The sequence below is a fragment of the Jaculus jaculus genome, chromosome 13 (assembly GCF_020740685.1).
Source record: "Jaculus jaculus isolate mJacJac1 chromosome 13, mJacJac1.mat.Y.cur, whole genome shotgun sequence".
Classification (NCBI taxonomy): Eukaryota; Metazoa; Chordata; class Mammalia; order Rodentia; family Dipodidae; genus Jaculus; species Jaculus jaculus.
This window is the reverse complement of record NC_059114.1, coordinates 22796688-22816903: the sequence shown is the minus strand read 5'-3', so window position 1 is coordinate 22816903 and position 20216 is coordinate 22796688. Positions and strand designations below refer to the sequence as shown.

The following is a 20216-nucleotide window of genomic DNA, read 5'->3' as shown; positions in this document are numbered from 1 at the left end:
TCTTTTTTTTTTTCAAGGCAGTTTCTCACTCTAGCCCTGGCTGACCAGGAATTTATTCTATAGTTCCAGGCTTGCCTTGAATTCATGATGACCCTCCCACCTCAGCCTCCTGGGCTAAAGTCTGTGCCACCACATCTGCCCCCAAGTACCTCTTGAGTAACACAGTCACGCGCTAGGTAACCACGTTTTCAACAACAGACTGCATATGAAACAGTGTCCCACGTGTCCGTATTGCTGCTGACATTGCAGCTGTCTCAACGTGGGAATGCCACAACGCTCACATGCTGAAAGTGCCCAAGGACTTACTGTTCATTCGGGGCACTGGCCCGCATGGATGAGAAAGGGGAGCGTACTTGCATGGAAGATGCATTTTCAGCTGTGTGGTTTGAAACTCTGTGGTACTCACAGGAGACATGTATCGTTTTGGCTATTAATGGAAAGTATAAATTCAGAAAGTGAGAAAATGCACTGGTGGGAGTGTCTCAAGTTATATGATTTAAACATAAACCAAGTGAATTTTAAAGTCCAACATGCATGGTGTGACACAGTAGACAGAAAGACAGAAAACAGTGGCTTTATGAAAGTGAAAATAGCGACTTGAAAAAATTATTTATTTATTTACTTGAGAGTGACAGAGAGAGAAAGAGGCAGAGAGAGAGAGAGAAAAACAGGGGGGGGGGGAGAGAGAGAGAGAGAGAGAGAATGGGTGCGCCAGGGCCTCCAGTCACTGCAAAGGAACTCCACATGCATGTGCCCCCTTGTGCATCTGGCTAACATGGGTCCGGGGGAATGGAGCCTCGAACTGGGGTCCTTAGGCTTCGCAACAAGCGCTTAGCCACTAAGCCATCTCTCCAGCCCCCCCACTTTTTTTGAGGCAGGGCCTCATGTTGTGTATCTCAGAATGGCCTTGACTCACTATGTAACTATGGATGACCTTGAACTGCTGGCCCTCCTGCCTCCATCTTCCAAGAGCTGGGATTACAGGCATGGACCACTGGCCCCTGCTTGGAAAAGATGTCTTTAAAGTGGCCCCATGTTCTCAGCCCAGAACCTTAAGCTTCCTTCCCAAATCGCAGAAAGAAATGGGGCCATGGGATCTGGAAGGTTCTGGGGAGACGCAGCCTCCAGCTCACAGATCTGGGCTCGTCTGGCCTTCAATGTGCGATTCTGAGAGTTGGAAGCGAGAAGCTGCGACTCAGAATGGCACGCAGTGCGAAGCGGCTGCCTCGCCAGCTATTTGTCTGTATTTAAAACACATATGGGTGATATTTTTAAATATCTTAGCTGTGTGATTGAAAAACATTGCAGTTGCTATTTCGTGGACGTGGGTTTTTATGCAAACCCAGGGTGAGGAGAGTGAGTTTGTTGGGCCTCCATGAGCTGTGCGGGAGAGGACACAGGGCCAGAGGCCATCGGGGCAGGCTGACCAGAAGCTAGTGCTCCCTCCACAGGGATTGGTGGAGAGGCAAGCTCATGTCCTAAGGCCAGCCAATGAGACTCAAGGAGGGAGTTTCTGGAGTCTGTGGACACAGAGGCTGTACCTGAAACTGCACCTGAAACTGCATTCAGAACTATGAAAACTTCGTCACCTCTTTGGGTACTTCCAATAAAGCCAGTCTGGTGACAGTGAGAGCTGGAGGGATGGAGGGAGTCCTGGATACAGCCATGCCTGAACTCTACACTTAGATCTTTTTTCCTCTCTTTCTTCCTCCTTCCCTTTTTTCTTCCTTCTAACCTTTCATTCTTCTTCCCTCCTTCCCTCTCCCCCTTCTTTCCTCCTCCTCCTCCCTCCCTTCTTTCTTTCCTTCCTTCCTTTCTTTCTTCCTTTCTTCCTTCCTTCCTTCCTGCCTTCCTTCCTCCCTCCCTCCCTCCCTCCCCCAGAAGCTCAGGAGTTTCCCTGTAAGTCTCAGAATGTTTGGGTCTTAAATGACACCCCTTCTCAAGCTCACGTATTGAAGCCTGGGTCCTCAGTACAGCCACTCCGAGGCCTCTGGGAAAGGTGATCACGAGTGTTCCGGCCTCACGGCTGGTTCAATCCATGGATGGATTCGTAGCTTGATGGGCTTCTGAGTGGGGCTCTGCCAGAACTGAGCCCTCTCCGTGTCTGCTGTCATCTTCCAGCCCATAAAAAATACTGGGCTGAAGCCGGGCGTGGTGGTGCGCATTTTTAATCCCAGCACCTAGGAGGCAGAGGTAGGAGGATCGCCATGAGTTCGAGGCCATCCTGAGACTACATAGTGAAATCCAGGTCAGCCTGGGCCTGGGCCAGAGTGAAACCTTACCTCGAAAAACCAAAAAAAAAAAAAAAAAAACCTGGGCTGGAGAGATGGCTTAGTGGTTAAGTCTGTGAAACCTCAGGACCCGAGTTCAATTCCCCCAGTATTCACATAAGCCAGATGCACAAGGTGGAGTGCATTTACGATGGCTGTAGGCTCTAGGGCACCCATTCTATCTGCCTGTCTCTCTCTAATTAATTAATTAATTAGAAAAAATTACTAATTTATTGGAGAGAGAGAAAGAGAATAAATGGGCAAGTCAGGGCCTCCCACCACTGCAAACAAACTCCAAAGGAATGTGCCACCTTGTACATCTGGTGTTACCCTACCTCTGCAGGGAGCTGAGACGGACAGGGAAGTGGAAATGCAGTCCACATTGTGAGGAGACACAGGGCTGGCCATCCCAAACCTGGGAGGATGAGGCGCTGTCGCCATAGGACAGAGTAGCTCCAGCCAATGCAATGGAATAGCCATGTGCTTCTGATACCAGCTGACAGTTAAGCTGGCTTAACTGGGAAAACCTGGTGGTGGACGGACTTCAGGCGCAGCTGACATTGGCGTGCAGGCTCCCTCACTCTCCTCCTCGGGGCTCTGACTTCCCCCTTGTCAGTTTCATAGTCTGGATAAGCCTGTCCCTTCAGGGTGGAAAAGTTGGTTCCAGAGCCCAGGGCTCCACCACCCAGCGGCTGAATAGCCCTGGGGAACAGTGCTTTCTCCTCAAAGCCCCATCGGAAATCCTGGAGAAGAACTCATTAGTCCACATTGAACCACATGCCCATGCCCGTGCCCATGCCTGAGTCATTCAGCAGGACAAGTAGGATAGGCTGATAACCAGGGGAAATGCCACAAACTGGTCAGTGGCCAAGAGTCCACTTTTACAAGAAACGTGAGTAGCATGCAGGCTGACGTAATGCTGGAGTCCTAGAGGCGTCAGTTACCCACTTAGGCCCAGAGAGGGTAGGACACTTGCCCCGGGTCTCACCACAATAGGCCCAAAGCCATGGACTGTGAGCCATCCTGTGGCCTTCCAAGAAGAGCCAAGAGTGTTGGTGGCCAAGGTACCCTGCCATGCCCACCCTAAGCTCCCTTCCTGTCCAGATCTGTAGTCTAAGACTTGTCTCGAGCTGAGGTTTGTCAGAACATTGAATGTTCCTCCCAAGTTCATCCCACACCATGCCTTTGGAGATGGGGCCTCTGGAAGATAAAAGTTGAGTTTAGATGAGGTCACCAGGGTGAGGCTGCCATCGTGGGATGGGTGTTCTTATGAGAAGAGACAGCAGACTATTTCCTACTCTCTCTCCCCACCTTCTCTTTAACTTCACCGCCCGCCCTGTGACAACATGGAAGTGTGTCACCCACTTCTCTGAATGGAAACACTCCTTTCTGAAGGGAGGTTCATGAGCTGAGGAAACGAAGGAAATTTAGAAAGATTCACCAGGGGGCTGGAGAGATGGCTTAGCGGTTAAGTGCTTGCCTGTGAAGCCTAAGGACCCCGGTTCGAGGCTCGGTTCCCCAGGTCCCACGTTAGCCAGATGCACAAGGGGGCGCATGCGTCTGGAGTTCGTTTGCAGTGGCTGGAAGCCCTGGCGTGCCCATTCTCTCTCTCTCTCCCTCTATCTGTCTTTCTCTCTGTGTCTGTCCCTCTCAAATAAATTAAAAAAAAAAAAAAAAAAAGAAAGATTCACCAGGTCCCTCCCCAGGTTCTTTGAGCAGTGACAGTTGGGGAGAGGGAACTCTTCAGTGGAGCTGCCTGCAAACTGCACAGCCATCAGGCCTGAGAGTCAGCCATCCTGTCACTGGGTCACAGAGCTAGACATGGGTGAGTCATTTCTTTGGTCTATGGTTGGTACCCTGTCTGGGGTGAACATATGCCTCCCCAGGAAGTCACACAACAGGAGCCATTTGAAAGCTAGGACCTCGACCATGCCTGATGTCAGACAGGCCATCTCTCCAGCCTTGTACGAAGCTGACTTCCTGTGGGAATTTGTCACTTTTTCTTTGGTATTTTGCTGGAGCCATCACGCAGGGGCCATTTATGGGTACTGCGCAGGGGGCGAGGTTCCCTAGCTAGGTGTCAGTCCCCAAAGTACCCAGGACATAGGCGCAGCACTGAGCTGTGAGTGAAAGCTCCTTCCAGCACCATTCTAACTTCACCATCATTTTTCTGAAGAAAAAATATATTCTAGTCTAACCAATGACCTCTTTGCCCTTTCCTTCCTCCCCCCATCTGTCCCTGGAGGCAGAGCAGCACAGAAACCTCCATTCCTCTCTCCCTTCTTATTTCCAGGCAAGAAAAATCCTGTAGCTATAAGAAGAGACAGCAGACGCTGAGGTGCCCCAGGGGTCATGGCTGTCTGTGTTTAACGGATTCCATCTTCCAGTCACGAAGCATCCATTACTCCTCACATTGTCCAGATGGGGCAGCTGAGGCTCAGAGAGGCAAAGTGATTTGTCCAAGGTCACACAGCTGGGAAGCCAAGCTGGGAGTTTTGGGAAGAGTGTGTCTTTTTCATGAGACAGACTCTCAGTAAGTAGCCCAGGATGACCTGGAACTTGGCCATCCTGCTGCCCCAGCCTCCTGAGCACAGGGAAGGTAAGTGTGTGCTGTCAGGATTAGAACCCAGATCCCTCAGCTGCAATGACCACATCCTTGGTTCCCCACTGACCCCTTGGCTCCTTGGGACTGGGCTTTAGTCCATACACTGGATACGTGCATGCTATTGACACATTAGGACTCTGAAGTTCTCAGTCACCCCACAGCCAGCTGTGAGGTGGTGGATACCCCGGACCTTGCGTGGACCCTCAATAATGTAGCCATGGTGTGCCTTCCCAGGAGCCTAGACTTAAGGGCAGCTGTGCAGATGTCTTAACCATTCTGTGAGGTGGGTTCCCACCTTGTTCTCCTTTTCCTGACCCCAAAGCTGCGGCCCAGCTCGGGCATGTGGGAGAGAGATCTCACCATGGACACTCAACTTAGGGTTTCAGAACTGTCAGAAACCAGAGGAAGATGGAATCTATTTTTATTTTATTTTTTGTGACAAGCTGTCCTTGAATGCAGCAATCTTCCTGCCTCAGCCTGCTGAAATTCCAAGTCTAAGCTGAAGGGTTAATGAACCTTGGTGGACCATAAAACTTTCTGGGACCATAGCATGATAAGGCACATCTGTTACAAAAAAAGCTGGTAACTCACAGAGCTGCCCTCAAGAGCTATCAGGCCACCTGGACATGAAAGGTCTCATCTTCCCCCTCCATTCTTCATTCCTAAAGACCCCCTTGTCCCCCTTCCCTGGGCCCTTTAAAAAATCTCTGGTTTCCAGCTGACAGAAAGCAGGAAGAAGCCATTCTGCATGCAATTAAATGGGAGAAAGAGAAATCACCAGTGAAGATACTCAACAGTGGACACTGCAAGCCTTATATTTTGCCAGCCAGGCTAAATGAGCCAATGGGTGCAATAGTGGCACATCTGTCATGGTAGGAACCACTTGCCCTCTAATTGGACTGGAGGCCTGCTCCATGGGAGGGGATACATCCCTGATACTGAAAACTTAAAACAGGGGTAGTCATGAGCCCTAGGGGTGTAACGTCTGCTGCTGTCTGGCTAAATGAGTATACTATGCTTATCAAACTGCCCAGTTAGCACTTCTCTTAATGTTCATGCCCTTATATTAATGCTACTCTCACTTTTGGTAGACAACCTTCCTTTTCAGATGGCAGTGACCTTGGGACGACTCAGAAGGCATCATGGTGCTGGAAAGAAATGACCGGAGTGCTCAGTACTACAATATCTCGATCACACCTTCCAAGGCTGAGGTTCTATTGCGGAAGAGGTGGTGGAAAGAATGTAAGAGCCAAAGGAAGGGTAGGACTCCGTACAACATGCTCCCCCAGACACAAAATGGCCTGGATATCGATGATCTCACAGTGCCTGACACTACCTACACAAGACCATCATAAGAGGAGGAAAAGATCATGCCATCAAAATAGAAGAGAGATTGATTGAGAGGGGGAGGGGACATGATGGAGAGTGGAGTTTCAAAAGGGAAGTGGGGGGAGAGAAGGTATTACCATGGGATATTTTAAAATTTATGGAAGTTGTTAATTAAGAAAATATTTGAAAAGAAAATAAAAAGGAAAGACCCTCACATGCTAGGAAGAGGACTCTGCAGAATAAAATGCTGGCTATGCAAGAGCTAGTTCCTGACTTCCGATGCCAGAACCCACATGGAAACAGGGAGCAGCTGTGGGCTCCTGGAAGGCCAGTATGTCTACGCTGAGATGGGAAGCAGACACAGGAGGATTTCCCCAGAAGCTCGAGGCCCAGATAGTCCAGTAAATGGAGCAACGGACAAGAGACCTTGCCTCAGATGAGGTGGAAGGTGAGGACCAATATTGGAAAGCTGTCCTCTGACCTCCACTCAGGTGCTGTGGCACACTTATATCCATACGTACACACGTACAACGGCGGGGGGGGGGTGACTCACAGGAAATGTAAGCAGAGCATTATTGTGCCTGTGTGGGCGACAGTGTGGCAGGACGCCTGAAACCACAAATGACGGTGAGCTCTACAATGCCAGCCCAAGCAACGGGAGTGTTGGTTGTTACTTACCACAAAGCTTCAAGGTAAGAGGTTCTAGGCTTGGCTCAGAGACTGAAGAAATGTTAGCAGGGACCCAGATACCTGTGCCCTTGGCATTCCTGTGCCACTTGGTGTGTTGGTGACATCTCTCCTAATGATCACAGCATGGCTACCACCGTGCCAGACATCACGTCAGAGTCCCAGCAGCAAGGAAGAGCTGATGGGGCCAGAGAAAGCTTGACCTTCATTTCTTTTCTTTTTAAAAACATATTTTATTTTATTTATTTATTTTGTGTGTGTGTGTGTGTGTGTGTGTGTGAGTGAAAGAGAGAGAGAGAGAGAGAGAGAGAATGAGCACACCACGGCCTCTAGCTACTATAACTATATAACTGATGCATGTGTCACCTTGCGGATCTGGCTTTATGTGGAGAATTGAACCCTGGTCCTTAGGCTTAGAAGGCAGGTACCTTTAACTGCTGAGCCATGTCTCCATCCCTCCTCCTCCTCCTCCTTCTTCTTTTTTGTTGTTTGTTTGTTTGTTTTTCCAGGTAGGGTTTCACTCTAGTCCAGGCTGACCTGGAATTGACTATGTAGTCTCAGGGTGGCCACTGACTTACAGTGATCCTCCTACCTCTGCCTCCCAAGTGCTGGGATTAAAGGTGTGCGCCACCATGCCCGGCTTCTCCCATCTTCTTTTCTTGGGGCTGGAGAGATGGTTTAGCAGTTAAGGCACTTGCCTGGGAAACCTAAGAACCCAGGTTCGATTCCCCAGTAGCCATGTAAGGCAGATGCGCAAAGTCACAAAGTGGTGCATGCATCTGTTGAGGGTCTGGTGTGTCCATTCTTTTTTCTCTCTCACTCCCTCTCTGCTTCTCTCTTTCTGCCTCCCTCCCTCTCAAATAAATAATAAAATAAAAAAGAGAGAGAGCTCTCTTCCAGATATTGTCCCCTTCCTTGGCAAAGTGGAACGGACTGTGTCCAAACCCTAGCTTTCCTACTTCACCTCTCCGAGCTTTAATTTTCTATCCTTGGAAAGGGAACAATGGTATTTTTCTTTTCACAAGGTGCTGTGAGAATGGCAGGACACCGCTCTTGGTAGATGGAGAGCAGTCCACATGTGCACTGGTGGCTTCCCTTCGGCAGAGTCCTTTTGAGGCAGGGTGGAATGACAGGGAACAGGGCAGAAGAGATGACTCAGTGGTTAATGCACTTGTCTGCAAAGTCTAATGACCTGGGTTTGATTCCCCAGTCCCCATGTAAAGCCAGATGCACAAAGTGGCACATGCATCTGGAGTTTGTTTGTGGCAGCTGGTGGCCCTGGCAAACATATTCTCTCTGTCTGTCTCTCTTTTTACTACTTTTCTCTGCTTGCAAATAAATTAAAAAAGATATTATTTTTTTTTTAAAAAAAGAAAGCTACACCCAGCATGGCTCAGGGAATTTTGCAGAAGAGTGGCAGAAAGATTGTTAGAGACACAAGTTGGGACATTAAGCACAGAGACATTGCCTCTCCCCCATAACTGACTGCTGCCCCCATAATGCATGACCCACAATCCCCATAGGGTTGACCTGCATCCCCAGCGAGGAGGGCCTCCTCAGAAAAGGGGCAGGAAGGAGGGAAAGGATGGTACCAACATATGTTGTTTATCTACTAAACATGTCCATATCTAATAAAAATAAATTCAATATTATATATATATATAATGTAAAGCCAGATTCACATTATATATATTCATATATATATATGAAAGCTAGAGAATATTGGAGGGACATGAGAAAGGAGAGGAGCCCCGCCCCCCTCAGAGATCTGGCTTAAGCCTCTCACCTGCAGAGAAACAAGACTTCCGGCAATGATTATCTGCTTAAGGACTTTCTCCCGTTCCCAGCAATCTCACCCCAAACCTCATGTACAGTAAACTTTGAGGGTCCTGGTTTTATTTCAGTAGATTGTGGCCCCTTCCCAGAGCCGCCCTAAAACCTCAATAATCGAAAGGGAAACACAGATAAAAGAGGGAGGGACCCCTGGGAACGCATTGCCAAAAGGCTTCTAGAAACCCATCTAGAGGCACCACCATCGGGATGGGACTCACCCATGCTCCCGTGGGGCTCCGTTCTCTTTCTGAGCCCCCCTTCTTCCTCCTCACTCCGTGGGTGGGCCTGTGACAACACAGTTTTAGGCCTTCTGCCTGGCTGCCCGGCTGCTTGCTGGCGAGGGCATCTGCCCAGTTGCTTTTGTCCTTCGCGGACCTCAGAACCCAGCTTCTCGGGCCTTCCTCCCTGGTCTGAAGACCAGCAGCTCTTCTGGTACCCTTCAGGCCTTCAGATCAGAGCTACTCATAACCTGTGCAGCTACCATCTTGCAGACAGGAATTGTTTTTCAAAATATTTGATTTTCATTTATTTGTTTGAGAGAGAAAGAGGGAGTGAGAGAGAGAAGAGAGAGAAAGAGAGGGCATCAAGCCACTGCAAATGAACTCCAGAGGCATTCATCACCTGTGTATCTGGCTTATGTGGGTCCTGGGGAATCGAACCTGGGTCCTTGAGCTTTGTAGGCAAGTGCTTTAATTGCTAAGCCATCTCTCCAGTCCTAAATATTTTATTTTTAATTATTTATTTCAGAGAGGGGGCTAAGGGAGAGAGAATGTGCACATCATATCCTCCAGCCATTGCAAGCAAACTCTAGACACACGCACCACCTTATGCATCTGGTTTACATGGGTTCCAGGGAATAGAACCTGGGTTCATAGGCTTTGCAGGCAAGCTCCTTAACCGCTATGGCATCTCTGGCCCATATCATGTAAGCCAGTCTAATAAATCCCCTATGTAATCTAACAACACCTTTAATAAAATCTTCAACATTCTGCTTCATGCCTGTTCCTCCCAGCATTCTTCTCTGTGGTGACACCATGAATCCTGGGTTTCACCCGATTTGAGGTCCTTAAAGTCTAAGGGAACTCTTGAGGTTGCTGTGGGTGACGGTGCGGAGCTACGTTTCAGTCCCCTCTCCCTCACACCATCTTCTCTTTCTGGTGAATCTCTGCTGGCCCAGGTCTGCATCTTGGTCTCCCTCAAGGGCTGGCTCTGGGTGGGTTGGCGCTGGAAAGGATCAGTCAGGAGATCTGGAGGAGGAGAGAGGTTGATCTCCTGCCCTGTGGACTCTCAGTGCCGGACCCTCCCCACAGGGCTCAACAATGTCCAAAAAGACCAGTTCTGTGAGGAGCCTGGGCCTGCATCTCTGCTCTGTGTGAACCTCCACCTAGACAAACATGCTTTTTTTAAAAAGAAATTCATTTATTTATTTATTCCACAGAGAGAGAGAGAGAGAGAGAGAGAGGGAGAGAGAGAGAATGGGCACACCCAGACTTCCAGCCACTGCAAACAAACTCCACATGCATGTGCCACCTTGTGCATCTGGCTCACGTGGTACCTGGAGAATCAAAGCTGAGTCCTTAGGCTTCACAGGCAAGTTCCTTAACCGTTAAGCCATTTCTCCAGCCCAGACATGCTCTGTTTGTTATTGTTGTTTGAGATGGGGTGTCTAGCAGCCCAGGCTTACCTTTGAGTCACTATGTCCCTAAGGCTGTTGGAATGTCCGCCTCCACTCCCAGGCGCTGGGATTATAGATGCGCACCTCCATGCCTAGTCTGCGTGGTGCTGGGGATCAAACCCAGGGCTTTGCTCGTGCTTGGCAGGCACTCTGCCCACTGAGCCACATCCTCGGCCCCTCGTCAGACTCGTTGGTAAGCTCTTCTCTGAACGACAGGTGGAACCCATCATTTTTTTTTTTTTTCCTGCCAAGAGCTGGACTGTTTCAAAACACTCACTTTTTTCCCCAAAGTAAATTATTTGCAATTTTTGGTATTTTAGGAGTAGTAACAAATGACTTGTGCCTTTGTGTCATGATTAGAAGTCACCTGTCAGCCGGATGTGGTGGCACATGTCTGTGATCCCAGTTCTCATGAGACAGAGAGTTCTAGGTCAGTCTGGGCTACATAATGAGACCCTGCCTCAAAAAAAAAAAGAAAAGAAAAGAAAAGAAAAAAACCTTTGGAAAAGCAAGGTGTGGGCTGGAGAAGTGGCTTGGCAGTTAAAGGCACCTGCCTGCAAAACCCTGCCATTGCTTGTTCAATTCCCCAGTACCAGCATAAAGCCACATGCACAGAGAGACGCATGTGGCTGGAGTTCATTTGTAGCAATAAGACGCCCTGGCATGCTCATTCTGTTTCTCTGCCTCTCCATACAAATAACATGACAAAAATAAAACTTATTTTATAAAAAGCAGGGGGCTGTGTAGATGGCTCAGTGTGTAAAAGCAAATGTCACTTGGGAGGCAGAGGTAGGAGGATTGCCATGAGTTCAAGGCCACCCTGAGACTATATAGTCAGCCTGAGATAGAGTGAGACCCTACCTTGAAAACCAACCAACCAACCAAACAAACAAACAAACAAAAAACCAAAGCATCTGTCATGAAAGCTTGAGGGTTCAAGAGGCCTTGAGTTCAATTCCCCATAAACACTCCCAGAAACAGCTGAGCATGGCCATGCAAATCTGCAACCCCGGTCCTGTGGGGAGCAGAGATGGAGAATCGCTGGGATTCACTGCTCAGCCAGTGGGACGCAAAGGAGCAGCTTCAGGTTCAATGAGAGACAGTCTCCAGGAGGCGTGAAGATGAGCAATGGTGGAGGACACCACTGGTCCCCTTCGGCCTCTGCAAGCACGCACAGAAGGTGGACGCATTGGCACACACCCCGGCATACGTCATGCCCACACACACCACACATTCCACATAAGTGCCACTAGAAAAATGGATCAGAAACCAGGGAGATGGCTCAGTGGTTAAAGGCACTTGCTTGCGGAGCCTGCCTTCCCAAGGTTTGATTCTCCAATATCCACATAAAGCCAGATTCACAAAGTAACCCAAAGTGACCCATGCATCTGGAGCTCCTTTGCAGCAGCAAGAGGCCCTATGGTGCCTCACACTCTCTATCTCTCTCTCATAAATAAGTAAAAAAAGTTTTTAAAGGAATCAGTGCTAGAGAGATGGCTTAGTGGTTAAGGCGCTTGCCAGTGAAGACTGAGGACTGAGGTTCGATTCCCCAGTGCCCACGTAAACCAGATGCACATGGAGGGCACATGCATCTGCTGTTTGTTTGCAGTGGCTGGAGGTCCTGGCGTGCCCCATACTCACTCTCTCTGTCATTCTGCTTTCTGTCTCTCAAATAAATAAATAAATAAATAAATGAACATTTTTTTTTTAAAGCAATCAATTGTCCACTGGTCAAAAAGACAGTCACCTCCCATTTTGATTTATTTGGCTGGTGTAATTGAGAATTAATTTGAGATTGTTAGGCTTCTGACAGTATCCTGAAACATCATGTCTTTGTACATGATCATGATTGAGAGAGAGGGGATCTCCCACTCCTGAAGCCCAGCCTTACAGCCACTTATTCTTGACATCCTTCAGTCAAAGAGAAGCCACTGGATTCGGCACCGGTATTGATTCCAGTGGCTTAGATTATTTTACTGTAAGTACAATGTCTGCTGTAGTTAATATACAATGGGGTAATTTAAAATGCATTAGTTTAATAAAAATGCATAAGATAGAATTGCATCAGCTTCAATAAAAATTCAATTTCATAAATATTATCTCGTGTTAAAATGCATTGATTTCCAGGAAAATATATCGGTCGGAGGTAATTTACATGGGCTGGGATGGCAGTGCCCAGGTCTCCATACATATGGATTAGTTTAGCCAGATATGTCCAATTGTGTAGAGAACCAGTCAGGCCGAAATGGATTCCGACCCTGTTGTCGTCAAAACTGTCACCATCCTACTCCCCTTGGCTGGAATGTCTCACACAAAGGCTGAGTGCTGAGCCCGAGGAATGTTCTGGGAGTCCAAGTGAGGGGCTTGCTGATGTCAGGTGGCCTGTGAACTAGACTCCCAAGAACAGGCGGGGACACCATCTCTCTGTGTGCCTGGGCAATGTCAGCTGCACCCCTAGACCAGGGGAAAAGTGCTTTTGTCACGAGCTGACTGCAAGCCTTTGACTGGCCAGGGTGGCTACAAGAGGACCTACAATAGGGAATCCCTGGAGACCGAAGCCAGGAGATGAGCTTCGGGTGACCAGGACAAGGGGTCACAGCTAGGGCTTGGGGGTTCAAGCAGTCCTGAGTTCACATCCTGCGCCTGCTACTTCTTATGTGACTAGCCTTGTCACTTACCCTCTCCAAGTCTTTCTCTGAGATCCTGGCAAACTGATTTGTTTCCCATGGTTTGCTAGCAGCTGACAGAGCTAAGATTTGCACTTAAGTTTGGGGCAAGTGGACATTTCCCAATCATTTTGTGTGTGGAAAAAAAAAAAAAACACAAAACACATTATACCAGAAAACTAAGTCAAACAAAACTCACTGTTCAGCACATGTGGCTTGCCAATTCCCTCCACCCCTGCCCGGTTTGTTTCCTGCTCCTGGAGTACTGGTGGTAAAAGGTTTATAGTCAATCCTGCATCCTTTCCACACTCAAATCGCTGTATGATTGTTATCTTCAGGAACATAACACTAATCTGAATTGTACCCTCAGACCATGTTTTGTAGCTGAAGGGTTTGCCAGGTCTCTTGAGACTCACTGGCTCCACCAAAGGTGTATTTCTTGAGGGTAACATAATTTAAATTTTTTTATTCTATTTTTTATTTTAGAGAGAGAGAGGGAGAGAGACCAAGGGAAAGAGAGAAAATGGGCACACCAGAGCCTCAGCCACTGAAATTGAGCTCCAGATGCTTGCGCTACCTACTGGGCATGTGTGACCTTGCACTTGCCTTACCTTTGTGTGTCTGGCTTTCGTGGGATCTGGAGAATCGAACATGAGTCCTTAGGCTTTGCCAGAGAGCACCTTAACTGCTAAGCCATCTCTTCAGCCTAAGGGTGACATCTTTAAGCACCCATCTTGGAGGTAGCTCTTGCTGTGTGTTTGCCTGAGGTTCCTGGGGACGAGATTTGGTCAGGTCCATGACAGGGAAACCAAGGACACCAGACTGAGTCATAGTCCATCACAGTTGCAGGCACCTGGTGTCACTGTGTCCCCTTTCCTGGGCTAGAACCCCTCATAAGTCGGGCTATAGCACTCCACTATCACTGTGTCCTTTGTAAAGAATAAGAAACAGAAAGGGGGGGGGGTGACAGACAAGACCATGCCCAGAAGAACATGGATTTTCTTAAACTTTAATATTTAAATATTTATTTTTAGGTTGCATTCTATTTCTGCGAAGGAAAACTGGCGTTTCGTTTATAGTAGCAGAATAAAAGTTGCCTCTCCAGTACATCTATTTACAGTTAAAAAAAAAAAAAAAGATAAGTCCATCTGAAGAAAAGTATAAAATAAGTGACAATCCGTGTTCATGGATTACACATGCGGCAAAATGCTACGAAGGGGCTGGAGAGATGGCTCAGTGGTTAAAAGTACTTGCTTGCAAAGCCTGAAGGCCTGAGTTCGAGTCCCCTGTACCCACATAAACCCAGTTGCACAAAGCAATGCGTATGTATGGAGCTCATTTGAAGAGGCACTAGGTCCTGGCGTGCCCATTCTCATTCTTTCTCTTTCTCCTTGCAAATAAATAAATAATATTGTTTTTAAAATGCTAGGAGAGATGGCACCCTGGCATGGCAGTGGTAGTGGAAAGATCCAGAGCTGAGCTGCAGGGTGGGAGGTGCCATCCGGATTCATCTGCAGTGACTGCCGGAATGGTCGGTTTTCCAGGGTAGTAACAAGACATCTAAAGCGCACGACACGCTGTGTGACCTCTGCGAGCAGGTTGGCCTCTCTGAGCCTGTTTGCTCCTTATTCAAATGTCACTGAGAGGCCCTTCCAGACCCCTGCATCTGTGGTGAGACTTGGAGGAACCCACAAAGGCCAGCCAGGCCTGCTAGTGGAGGCTTTGTCTCCTCCTTTCCTTCCTTATTTCTCCTTCCTTCTTTCATGTTTTTAAAATTAGTTTTTGGCTTTTTAAGGTAGGGTCTTGCTCTAGCCCAGGCTGATCTGGAATTCACTACGTAGTCTCAGGTTGGCGTAGAACTCACAGTGATCCACTTAACCTCTGCCTTCCAAGTGCTGGGATTAAAGGCATGCATGACCACATCTGGATCATTAAAAAAAAAATAATAAAATTATTTGAGAGAGAAAGAGGGAGGGAGAGAGAGAGATAAAGAAAGAAAGAGAATGGGCGTGTCAGGGCCTCTAGCTACTGTAAATGCACTTCAGATGCACACACCACCTTGTGCATCTGGCTTATGTGGGTCCTTAGACTTTTCAGGCAAGTGCTTTAACTGCTAAGCCATCTCTCCGGCCCCTTTTTTCATTCTTGCTTGTGTGTGTGTGTGTGTTGTGCGTTAGTGTGTGTTTACGTGTGCATGGGTACACATGTGTGTGCATTCATGCATGTGGGGGTTAGGGGTCAGCATTAGGGTGTTCCTCAGTTACTCGCCACCTTATTCTTTGACACAAGGTCTCTCACTGAACCCAGAACGTGCTGACTCAGCTAGACTGCATAGCCATGAGCCCCAAGAATCCTCCTGTCTCTGCCTCCCCAGTGCTGGAATACAGGCGTGGGCCACCGCACTTGGCATTTTATATGGGTTCTGGGGATCTAAGCTCAGGTCCTTGTGCTTGTATGGCAAGCACTTTACCCATTGAGCCTTCTCCCCAACCCTGTTATTCACTTATTTATTTATATTTGAGACAGGGTCTCAATATGTTGGCTAGGCTAGGCTGGAAACCTTGTGATCCTCCTGCCTCAGCCTCCCACATTCTGGGACCACAGGCATCATGCTTGGCTCTAAACTTTAGATAGGTTTTATTGTGTGTTGTTATTTTTGCTTTTTGTGTCACTAGTTTTCCTTCATCTCCTGTATGTGATTTATAAGTTAACACCATCAGACGCATGTGTTATGATAGGTCTGGACCATTGGCTAGGGGCTCTCTGAACACATACCCTGAAGACGCACTTGTATATCATTTATTTATTTGTTTTCAAATTTCCTTCTCAATACATCTCCAAGTCTTGTACCTGACTCTCTTGTTTGCCTGGGACTCTGTAGATTGTCTTTCAAGCCTTTAATTCTTGGGTCATCCCCTCCCAGGAGCCTTCCCAGACAATGTAAGACAGGCTAAGAGGCCCTTCCCTGTATACCTACAGCTACCAAAGCACCCAGTTCCCCAAGATATGCTTCTGGTATTTTTCATTTCCACCTGACACCTGGCGGCAGCTGTGCTTTCTCTCTTGCCTTCCTGGCTTGGTCCTAAAGCACTGTGGCACTGGCTCAAGGAAGGGGACTCTGCCCTCAGCGCGTTCGGAGTGCTGATGATGCCGTTGTCCTATTTCCTCCTTGCTCTGACAAAACCGGCTCAAGGACAGGGTCTATCACGGCCCACAGCTTGAGGTACAGTCCACCGCGGCTGCAGGAGCGTGAAACAGCTGCTCACATGGTGTCTGCAGCCAGGAAGCAGAGAGATGAATGCTGGTGCTCAGCTTGCCCTCTCCTTCTTCCTCCTCCTCCTCCTCCTCCTCTTCTTCTTCTTCTTCTTTTTTGGTTTTTCAAGGTATGGTCTCGCTCTAGCTCAGGCTGACCTGGAATTCACTATGTAGTCTCAGGGTGGCTTTGAACTCACGGCGATCCTCCTACCTCTGCCTCCCGAGTGCTGGGATTAAAGGCGTGCAGCACCACACCGGGCTGCCCTCTCCTTTTTATTCAGTCCAGGACCCAGTCTGTGAAATGGTGTTACCCACAGCTAGGGTGCATCTTCCCACCTCACTTAGCCTAATCTAGCAACTCCCTCATAGACATGCCCAGAGGTTTGTCTCCTACCTGATGGAGATTAGCCATGGCACCCCCTCTGGGGAACAGTACAGGAGTGTGTTGAGTGACTTACGGCCCCGTCCCCATGTTGGATGTGCTTTTGGCCTCTCACTGTGATTGACACTCCCCATGGCCTAAGGTGACCCTGGCCGCAGGATCTCTGTCCCCTCCCAGGAGCGGTCCAGAGAAGGTTCCAGGCTTTGGCTGTAGGTGAGAGAGCGGTTTCTGGCCCTAGCTGCTCAGCACCCTGCTGCACTCTGGTTCCCCAGACCAGCCAGTCTCTAGAAATAGAGTGTTTTGTGGCTTTGCATTTTGATCTGCCCAGACAGTCGCACTTCGCCAATCCACCACAGGACACACCAACTCTCCAGGCTAAAAATACCCCTGACATTTGTGAAGGTCTAGGAGGGCCCCCACTGCACTTCTCTGCATGCCCAAGCCCAAGGTGAGAGTCACAGGTGCAAGATGCCTGCCCCTTCTCCCATATGGGCTCCACCCATAGCTGGACATACCTGTCCACCCAGCCCCAGCTCCTGGAGATGTACGGAGGCATACCCTGCAAGTTCGCATGTGGCACCCCATTGTGACTTGTCATACACAGTGCCTTTGGGGACGTGATTAGATTTGTACAAAGCAATGGGGTGGGGTCCTGGCCCATCAGTACTGGGGGGCTTGGGAGAAGAAGCAGGAAGTCTGTCGTTCCCCTGTCTTCCTCTGCACACACACACACAGGCCAGGGGAAGCAAGGAGGCCAGGCCCACCACAAACCAGCCCCAGTGTGCTTGGTCCTGGACGTCCAGCAGGCCAAGAAAGGATGTCTGCTTTTTCTGCTACTTAGCTGGAGGCAAGTTGTTATGGCAACCAAGCAGTGAATTTCCCAGGGACCAGGGCTGGTTCTTCTCCATGTGGGCCCACAGTCTGGTACACAGTAGGTGCCTAATGAATGAGGTAGACTCATGCACACGCCTTACAAACAGGATCCTACAGCCAGATGACTGGGGTTGCAGTTCTGCCCCTGCCCCAACTTCTGGGCCTCAGTTTTCCATTCTGTGAACAGAAGTAATAATATTGCTAAGCTCTCAGGCTGCTGGGGCTGGGGGCAAAAGCATCACCAGGATCCCATGCTCTGCTTGGCCAAGCCTGAATCACATGAGTATTGATTGAGAACCAATCATTGTACGGAAAGGAATAAGATGATCTGACTGGCCAGGCCTGACTCACACACACGTCCTTTGCTCCAAAACCTGTGTTGAGCATCATCCAAGTGCTTGCACGGTGGTGATGGGGTGTGAATGGTGCGGCTCTCAGGCTCAGGCTTGCATGAAGGGCAGGTGTCAACAGCTCCAAAGTGTAACAAAGCCCTCTGTCTCGTTTCCTCCTGCACCCTTCATTCCTGAGCAGCCACCCACATGGCAGGGTTTGCAATTTGTCGTCAAGGCCTGGTCACTACAGGAGCTTACCCAGCACGGCAAAACCACTTCTCAGACCGGGCCTGAGACTGGGGACTTAGCTGGCATGGTGCTTGCCCAACATGCACGAAGCCTTGGGTTCCATCCCCAGCACCGCATAAATGGGGCATGGTACTGCACACCTGCAATCTCAGCATTCAGCAGGTAGAGGCAGGAAGATCAAAAGTTCAAGGGCCGGAAAGATGGCTTAGCAGTTAAGGTGCTTGCTTGAGAAATCTAAAGACACATGTTCCATTCTCCAGGTCCCACCTTAGCCAGATGCACAAAGGTGAGGCAAGTGCAAGGTTGCATGTGCCCACTAGGGGCGCAAGCATCTGGAGTTTGATTACAGTGGCAGAGGCCCTGGGACACCAATTCTCTCTCTCTCTTTCTCTCTCACGCACTTGCTTTCTCTTAAAAAGTAAAGTAAATTGGAAAGTTCAAGGTCGAGTCCACAGGAGGCCTACACACTGTCATGTCTCCAGTGATCCCTGAGAAATTCCAGCACATCTAGTGAGCACTCAACACCAACATCGATGGGCATAGGAAAATAGTCTTTGCCATCACTGCCATTGAGGGTGTGGGACAAAAGCATGCTCACGGGGCGTTGAGGAAAGCAGACGTCGACCTCACCAAGAGGGATGCAGGTGAGGAGGAACGTGTGATCACCATTATGCAGAATCCATGCCAGTACAAGATCCCAGGCTGGTTCTTGAATAGACAGAAAGATGGGAAGGATGGGAAGTACAGCCAGGTTCTGGCCCATGGCCTGGACAACAAGCTCCGGGAAGATCTGGAGCCACTGAAGAAGATCCGAGCTGCTTCTGGGGCCTTTGTGTCCGAGGCCAGCACACCAAGACCAGTGGCCGCTGTGGTGGCACCGTGGGTATGCCCAAGAAGAAATGAGTCTACAGGCCTTTTCTGTTAATAAGTATTTCTATACAAAAAAAAGTTCAAGGTCGAGGCTAGAGAGATGGCTTAGCAGTTAATGTGCTTGCCTGTGAAGCCTAAGGACACAGGTTCGATTCCCCAGGACCCACATACGTCAGATGCAAAAGGGGGTGCATGCATCTGGAGATCGTTTGCAGTGGCTGGAGGCCCTGGTGTGCCCGTACTCTCTATCTGCCCCCATCTCTCTGTCTTATAAATAAATAAATAAAATATTTTTTAATTTTTGTGTTATTTTTATTTATTTATTTGAGAGTGACAGGCAGAGAGAGAGGGAGGGGGGAGAGAATGGGCGCGCCAGGGCCTCCAGCCACTGCAAACGAACTCCAGACGCATGTGCCCCCTTGTGCATCTGGCTAATGTGGGTCCTGGGGAATCGAGCCTCTAACCAGGGTCATTAGGCTTCACAGGCAAGAGCTTAACTGCTAAGCCATCTCTCCAGTCCAAATAAAAATTTTTTTTTTTTTTTTTTGGTTTTTCGAGGTAGGATCTCACTCTGGTCTAGGCTGACCTGGAATTAACTCTGTCATCTCAGGGTGGCCTTGAACTCATGGCAATCCTCCTACCTCTGCCTCCCAAGTGCTGGGATTAAAGGCGTGCGCCACCACGCCCGGCCAAATAAAATATTTTTAAAAGTATATAATCAAGGTCATCCTCAGCTAATATATGGAGTTAGAGACAGCCCGAGCTACAAGAGACCCTGTCTCCAACAAACATCTTAGAATGCTAAGCAAGACACCATATTATAAATTCAAAATTCCAGGAAACACCCTGGAGCTGGGATGGAGCCTCTTGGTCTGCAGAATCAGGTGGACAGTTGTCTTATTTGATAAGAACTAATGGATTTCCCAAAGATCACCCATTTGGTTTTAAGATTCCACCCTTGCAGGCAGTGTTGACAAAACGCCTTTGCAGAAATGCCAGCGTGCTCAAGTATGGAGGCCAGGCCTTATGCTCCCGCGGCCTAAGGTAAATATAATGCTAGGATGATGCCTGAATGAATGGGAATAATTTCCCAATAAATACAGTCAGTTAGTGAGGTGTTCTGGAACTGCTGGTGGGAGATAGATTTTAGTAAAATATGATTTTTGTCTCATAGGGAACTGGGATGGGGG

General features: G+C 48.7%; 1 pseudogene; it reads left to right on the top strand.

Annotated features, from left to right (window-relative positions):
- The first annotated feature begins 18628 nt into the window (after nucleotides 1-18628).
- LOC101610398 lies at nucleotides 18629-19059 on the top strand (annotated as a pseudogene).
- Nucleotides 19060-20216: the final 1157 nt, after the last annotated feature.